A 7901-nucleotide genomic window follows, 5' to 3' on the forward strand; every position below is an offset into this window, starting at 1 on the left:
ATAGTTTTATTTAAACATATGAATCTTTCCCATCTAGCTTATCTTATATGTTCATCTTATCATTTATGTTCAAATCTCCTAGTTAGTGTACTATTCTCACTTCATCCTATAGATCAATATTATCCAGCTTATTTCACTTATCATATAATAATAATTCTATTTTACTATGATCACATAGTTTATATCTCATATAATTCATAACCTTTCTTATGTAATCACTTATACTTTCTCACCTAACACATAAAAGAACAGATCAATCCATATAATCAAGCATACATACATGCATATTCAATTCATTCCTTTAATCATGCATTCATGTGTAACACTTCAGGAAATAGACTCATCGCAAGTCTTATTCCCATCGCACATCATATATTATTAAATATGCACTCACCTGGGCCTCGTTGTTTGAATCAATCCTAATCCTTAGTTTGTTCCGGAACAAGCTTTCATTCTATATCTACATAATAATACATTAATACTTATCAGTATACTGATTGATATATTCGAAACTATCACTCCTTAGTCTCAAAGAAAAGCCAATTTCATCTTTTAATGAAGGTATGCATCGATGCACTACACCATGCATCGATGCATAAATCCTATTCGATGTTTGTATTTAATAGGGATGCATCGATGCACTCCTTATGCATCGATGCATAAATCCTATTCGATGTTTTCTATTTAAATTCATGCATCGATGCACTGCATGTGCATCGATGCACCTTAAACAAATTTCGGGTATTTATCATCGATGCATCGGTACACAATGAATGTGCATCGATGCACATTGCCCAGAACTGACATTTTAGCACGTAAATCATCAACTCTTCCCTTAATTCTTCTATTCTAAGCCCCTATTTTGACATTAAACTCAATTACCATTACTTGAACCAACTTATATCCATGTAAATCATCTTTAACCTCAAAATCCTATCTTCTTTATGAGATTCAAGAATCATACCAAATTTTCTATATGTTCTAAATCCAATTCTATCACTCCAAATCTCTTAATTTAACCATTGACAAGTCAAATTTAACTTCCAATTTAAGAAATGAACTCTACTTCAAGATTTCACTTTTCTACTTCCTTTCTTTAATTCTTCATCTACTCCTCATCTTATAGTTTTAAGATAATCTAAGCTTTCCTTAAGCTTAGTTATTATCTAAGGATCAATAAGCAACCTTAAATTCATCAAGAATTTGATCCACAAGAAAACTCACCTTTAGCTTGGCTCTCCCACGTATGAAGAAGAAGAAAGGAGAAGAGAACTCTGGATGTTTCTCATTTCCCACGTTTATATTACCTTAAAAAAATTTATAAAAATCTTTCTGGTCAAATGACCATAATACCCTTAATTTCCTTTAATAATTACCAAATAACCTTCAATATATATTCAAATAATCATTGAATTCTTTCATTCTTATACTTTAGTCACCAAATTCTGAAACTTTACAATTTGGTCACTAACCCGGTATTGCGGATGTTACAAGCGTAGTCGAACTCGAAGGTCTTTGGTTGGCAGATAGCCCTTCTCGACTTAAGTTATGCTTCAAATGATGTGCCTTTGAGTTGAGTGTAGTCGAACTCAAAGGTCTTTTGTTGGCAGATAACCCTTCTTTCCTTGAGTTATATTGCAAATGATGTGCCTTGGAGCTGAGCGTAGTCGAACTCGAAGGTCTTTTGACAAGTCAAACTTGTTGAGGTGTAGCTCCTCGCTGTTGAGTTAAGCAACCAACACCGATTTTTGAAAGTGCTTTTTGTCGAAAATGAAATTTTTCTTAAAAGGTGAGATTTTGAAAACCACATCAATTTTTAATTTATCTCTTTCAATTAATTTTTAATTTAAAAACAAATGCGATTTAAAAAAACTCTCGTTTCGAAAAATTTGGGATTCCTTAAAAATAAAAACGTATGGTTTGAGGAGTCACCACCAATCTTTGATTAGGGTGTGATTGGGCACCCAAAAATGTTTGTCATTTTAAGTAAAAAATAATTTTAATTAAAACAACAAATTGAGGTATGCGTGACCAAAAATGAGTTCGGGAGTCGATTACGTGTGGGGAAAGATTAGCACTCCCACAACGCCCTAAATCAGTACCTAATCGTTTATTGAATGTCTTTACGATGAAATTTACAAATCCGAGTTTAATTTGATTTATGATCCCTTAAAACAACAAAATGTGAATTTTATAACATTCAACAATACCAAAATAAATTAAATTAAAATTACCAAGCCATTAGAAAGATAAAGAATATTCGATTATTTAAAAATATCGAGACATGATCGTAGGTGAGTTCAAACGACCTTTTCTCAACAAATTTAAATAGTTGAACATTTCTTTTTCTTTCATTCCTCAAATTTTAAAGTGATGAATCAAAATTTTAGGTGTCACTGATGGGATACACTTTTAATTTAAAATCATCTAAAACAACTTTCTAATGAGTTAAGAAGAGTCATTTAAACAATATTAAATTAAAAGGGTATTACCCTTAATTCAATTATGTGATAGGGGTTAAGTTATGCACATGAGGGTAACATACAAATTATGCAAAAAGAATAAATGTATCTTCCCCCTATTCATTCAGAGAGTATAGGACTCGAATAATCTTCAAAAAACGGGTCCGCTCCCTCTTCCTTCAGAGAGTATAGGACTTGAACAATCTTCAACAAACGGGTCCACTCCCTATTCGTTCAGGGACTATAGAACTCGAACAATCTTCATAAAAATGGGTCAACTCCCTATTCATTTAGGGAGTATAGAACTCAAACAATCTTCAGCAAAATAGGTCCACCCCCTATTCGTTCAGGGAGTATAAAACTCGAACAATCTTCATAAAAACGGGTCTGCTCCCTATTCCTTTAGGGAGTATAGAACTCAAACAATCTTCAACTAACGGGTCTGCTCCCTATTCGTTCAGGGAGTATAGAACTCAAACAATCTTCAACTAACGTGTCCGCTCCCTATTCCTTCAGAGAGTATAGGACTCGATCTTCATAAAATGAATATGTTTCACAACTATTCCGTGAAGGCTTATAGATGATTTGCTTCACTACTCTTCCGTGAAGGCTTAAGATTGAATTGCTTCACTGCTATTTCATGAAGGCTTAAAATTGACTTGTTTCGAAGGTCAAACCTAAAAATCAAACATTACTAATCATTAATATATGTTTGAAAAATATTATACTCAAAAATTTAGAATTTGAGAAAATTTCTGAAAATCCATCTCCATCGTGAAAACTTGTCTGGAAGCCATTGGATATATGAATCTACTTTGGCTCAATTATCGTCTAAACATCATTTTTTCAAGATTTCAAAACTAGTTATCCTCATCTTGATGTTTCCATATCTTCAATCTTCAACTATCCATGGGAGACCTGTAGATATTTAAATCATCATGCAATTATGAATGCCATGATCCTATTCATGTCTAAAATGTATGCATTTATGCAATTTAATGCATTTTCTTCTTCGAAGGAACACCATCTTCTTTTGATCTCAATGGAACTCGGTTTCGTCTTGGGCACAGAACATTTGACCAGTTTACCCAGTTAACAATCTCAATATCACATCTTTTGGTTTAACATGACCTTGACTTCTTTCTTTCCTGAAACCAATCAGTACCCATAACCAACTTCTTGATTAAAGATAGTCTCTTTGGGTAATCTTTTAATGGCTGAGATTTTGTATGAATTCCAAGGCTTTAATTTCTTGTAACCAAATAAACTTACATCTTTAAACCATTGTCAGCTTCATAATACCTGCATTTTCTAAAACCTTTTGCAAAATAATACAAAATGATCTCATGTACTTCCAGTTAAGCTATATGTTTTGACTTTTCAAAATAAGATACTTGCAAAAGGGAAATTAACAAGAAAATAATCTCTTTATTTATAAAAATGCAGAGAATTTTTAGGTAACTACATGGCAAATTTTTAACTATAAAAAGTAAAAGAACAAAAGAATAGGCGTCTTCAAATATCAATAATGCAAATGCTTTTAAACTGGCACACAGTTAGAATGAATCGGGTGTAGCTTCTGTCAAAAGGACCTCCAACATTGTAATGATGCTTAAGAATGTGAAGCTACTTCTAAACTCCCAAATCTCCCATTATTGGATGCCCTAAACCAGTATTGAATCTCATGTGCATTCAATTTCTCTTCTGGTTGTTTTCATCGAGACTCCTTAATCTTTAGTCTCAACCCTGATCACTATCTACCATTGTTACTACCCACATCAGGAGCTCTTTCCACTTCCAAAATCAATTCAGAACCTCTACTATTCACGAATTCTGAATTTAATACTCAAGCCACCCTTTGCGGGTTTTCAACTTGAGATCTCTTTTGGTTTCAAGACGCCATTTTCGGATTTTCATCTTGAACCCCTTTTATTTTTTATTTCTTTTCTCTTCATTTTACTCTTTCTTCTTTTTTCCTTTTCATTTTTCATTTTTTCTTTTTCTTTTTCTTTTTCATTTTTCTCATTTTTTTCATTTTATTTTTTTCTCTTTAAGTAAAATATCTCTTAACTGCGTCGGAATTCACTGGATAGGGTAATTCCAATTCGTCCATTTCAGTTAAGAATAGAGCTCCCCCAGAAAAGGCTTTCTTGACAGCATAAGGTCCTTCCCAGTTGGGCATCCACTTTCCTAGGAAATCTTTCTGAATAGGCAAAACCCTTCTGAACACCAAATCTCCCTCATGAAATTCTCGAAGGCGAACTTTCTTACCATGTGCTCGTATCATACACTTCTGGTACATTTGACCATAACAAATAGCTTTCAATCTCTTTTCTTCAATCAGATTCAATTGATCATATCTATCTTGTACCCATTATGCCTCATTTAGCTTCACCTCTGACAAAATCCGAAGTGAGGGAATTTCCACCTCAATAGGCAGAACGACTTCCATCCCATATACTAGAGAAAACAGAGTTGCCCCAGTCGACATCCGTACTGAAGTTCGATAAGCAAAAAGAGCAAATGGTAACTTTTCATGACAATCTTTATAAGTCTCGAACATATTCTCTATGAGCCTTTTGATGTTCTTATTAGCCGCCTCAACTGCCTCATTCATCTTTGGGTGATAAGTGGTGGAATTATGATGCTTTATTTTGAACTGCTTACAAACCGAGTCCATCATCTTATTGTTTAAATTCAATGCATTGTCGAAGATAATCCTTTCTGGTAAACTATATCTACAAATGATCTCATTTTTAAGAATTTACATATTGTCGATTAGGTAACATTTGCATAGGAAGCTGCTTCTACCCACTTGGTGAAGTAATCTATGGCTACCAGAATAAAACGATGACCATTTAAAGCTTTGGGCGAAATTTGTCCAATAACATCCATGCCCCACATTGAGAATGGCCACATTTCTATCATTACATGCAACGGATGAGGAGGAGTATGTATCTTATCTCCATAAATATGACATTTGTGACATTTTCGGGCATAATTGATACAGTCAGTTTCCATAGTTGACCAATAATACCCAAATCTCATAATCTGTATAGCCATTACATTTCCATTAGCATGAGTACCACATATTCCTTCATGAACTTCTTCAATAATTATTTTGGCTTCTTTCGTGTCCACACACCTTAACAAGACATGATCTAGGTTTTTCTTGTACAGAGTCTCACCATCAAGCACATACCCTGATGCCATTCTTCTAATGGTTCTCTTATCATTCTCAGTCGCCTGTTCTGGATAACTCTGATATCTTATATATTGCAAGATATCATAATACCATGGGTTTCCATCTTCTTCTTCAATATTGAAACAATGGACTGGATACTCATAAACCTTCATTTCAATGAGCGTCATATTTGAATGCTCGTTCATCTTGAATGCTGCTGCTAGTGTGGCTAAGGCATCTTCCATTTGATTATTTTCTCTGGGGAGGTAATTGAAAGTTACTTCTTCAAATTCTTCAACAAGTTTTATAACCAACTTACGGAATTCTACAAGCTTGAGATCTTTTATCTCCCATTCTCCTCTAAGTTGGTAGATTACCAAAGTTGAATCCCCATACACCTTGAGCATTTTTACTTTGCATTCAACAATAGCTCTTAGACCCAGAACACAAGCTTCATACTCAACCATATTGTTCGTAAAATCAAAATTAAGCCGACTATTAAAAGGATAATGCTCTCCCTCTGGTGAGACCAAAAATGCCCCAATTCCGTGTCCCATGGCATTTGAGGCACTATCGAAGTTCAACTTCCAATATTTACTAGTGGATGCAACTGCTTCTTCCGCTGAAATAGCCATTAAATCATCATCTGGGAAATCAAAGCTCAACGTCTCATATTCTTCCGAAGCCCTGCTTGCAATGAATTCCCTTATATCACTTCCTTTAACTACCGTCTGGTTTACATACTGGATGTCAAATTCGGAAAATAGGATCTGTCAACGAGCTAATATTCCAGATAATGTAGTCACACCCATTAGATACTTCAAGGGATCAAGATTGGATATAAGCCGAGTAGTATAATACAACATATATTGCCTAAGCCTTTGGGTAGCCCATACTAAAGCGCAATAGAACTTTTCAATTGGTGAGTACCTAGTCTCACATTCAGTGAACTTCTTACTGAGATAATAGATAACCCTCTCTTTCTTCTCAGTTTGGTCATGTTACCCCAGCACAAACCCCATTAAATTTTCATAAACTGATAAATAAAGGATTAAGGGTTTGCCTGAGATGGGTGGCGCTAAGATTGGAGTACTCGACATATATCTCTTCACTGCTTCAAAAGCTTTTTGACAATCTTCACTCCATTCCCCTGAGTTATTCTTGCAAAGAATGAAAAATATGGGATCACATTTTTCAGTCAACTGTGAAATAAACGAGCTATATAATTCAATCTCCCAAAAAATCCTCTGACCTCTTTATGTGTTTTTGGGGGTGGCAAATCCTGAATGGATTTTTCTTTATCTGGATCTATTTCAATCCCCTTTCAGCTTACTACGAATCCTAAAAGCTTCCCAGATGTTACCCCAAAAGTACATTTATTTGGGTTGAGTTTTAGCTGGCATCTTCTTAGTCTTTTAAAGAGCTTTCTTAAATTCACAATGTGTTCTTCCTCTGTCTTGGCTTTGACAATCATAGCATCGACATAAACTTCTATTTCTTTATGCATCATGTCATGAAATAACGTCACCATGACCCCTTTGATATGTTGCCCCTGCATTTTTCAACCCAAACGACATTACTTTATAACAAAATGTTCTCCACATGGTAACAAACATCGTTTTTCCATATCTTCAGGGTTCTAATTTGATTGTAGCCAGAGAAACCATCCATAAATGAGAACAAAGAATTTACAGCCGTATTATCCACTAAAGTGTCTATATGTGGCAAAGGAAAATTATCCTTTGGATTAGCTCTGTTGAGATCTCTATAGTCGACACACATTTAAAATTTCCCATCCTTCTTCGGTACTGGGACGATATTCGCCACCCACTCAGGATATTTAGCCACTTTAAGAAATCCGTCATCAAAATGTTTCTTCACTTCCTCTTTAATCTTGAGCAGCATCTTAGTTCTCATTATTCTCAATTTTTTGTTGTACTGGCTTACATTCAGGCTTTATCGACAATTTGTGAACAACCAATTATGTATCTAAACCCAGCATATCTTCGTATGACCAAGCAAACACATCATTGTATTCTAGAAGTAATTCTATCAAGTCTTGTCTTCCTCCAATAAACAGAGTGGTACCAATCTTTACTTCTCTCTTATCCTCATCCGTCCCCAAATTCAAAATCTCAGTACTCTCTTAATGAGGCAGAATATGCTTATATTCATTTTCCACCATTTTCAGTAATTTAGAAGGTAGTTCACATCCCTCATCATCATCACAATCTTTGATTTGCCCTTGATATATA

Source organism: Hibiscus syriacus, unplaced genomic scaffold (genome assembly GCF_006381635.1).
Source record: "Hibiscus syriacus cultivar Baekdansim isolate YM2019G1 unplaced genomic scaffold, ASM638163v2 tig00112000_pilon, whole genome shotgun sequence".
NCBI classification, from domain to species: domain Eukaryota; kingdom Viridiplantae; phylum Streptophyta; class Magnoliopsida; order Malvales; family Malvaceae; genus Hibiscus; species Hibiscus syriacus.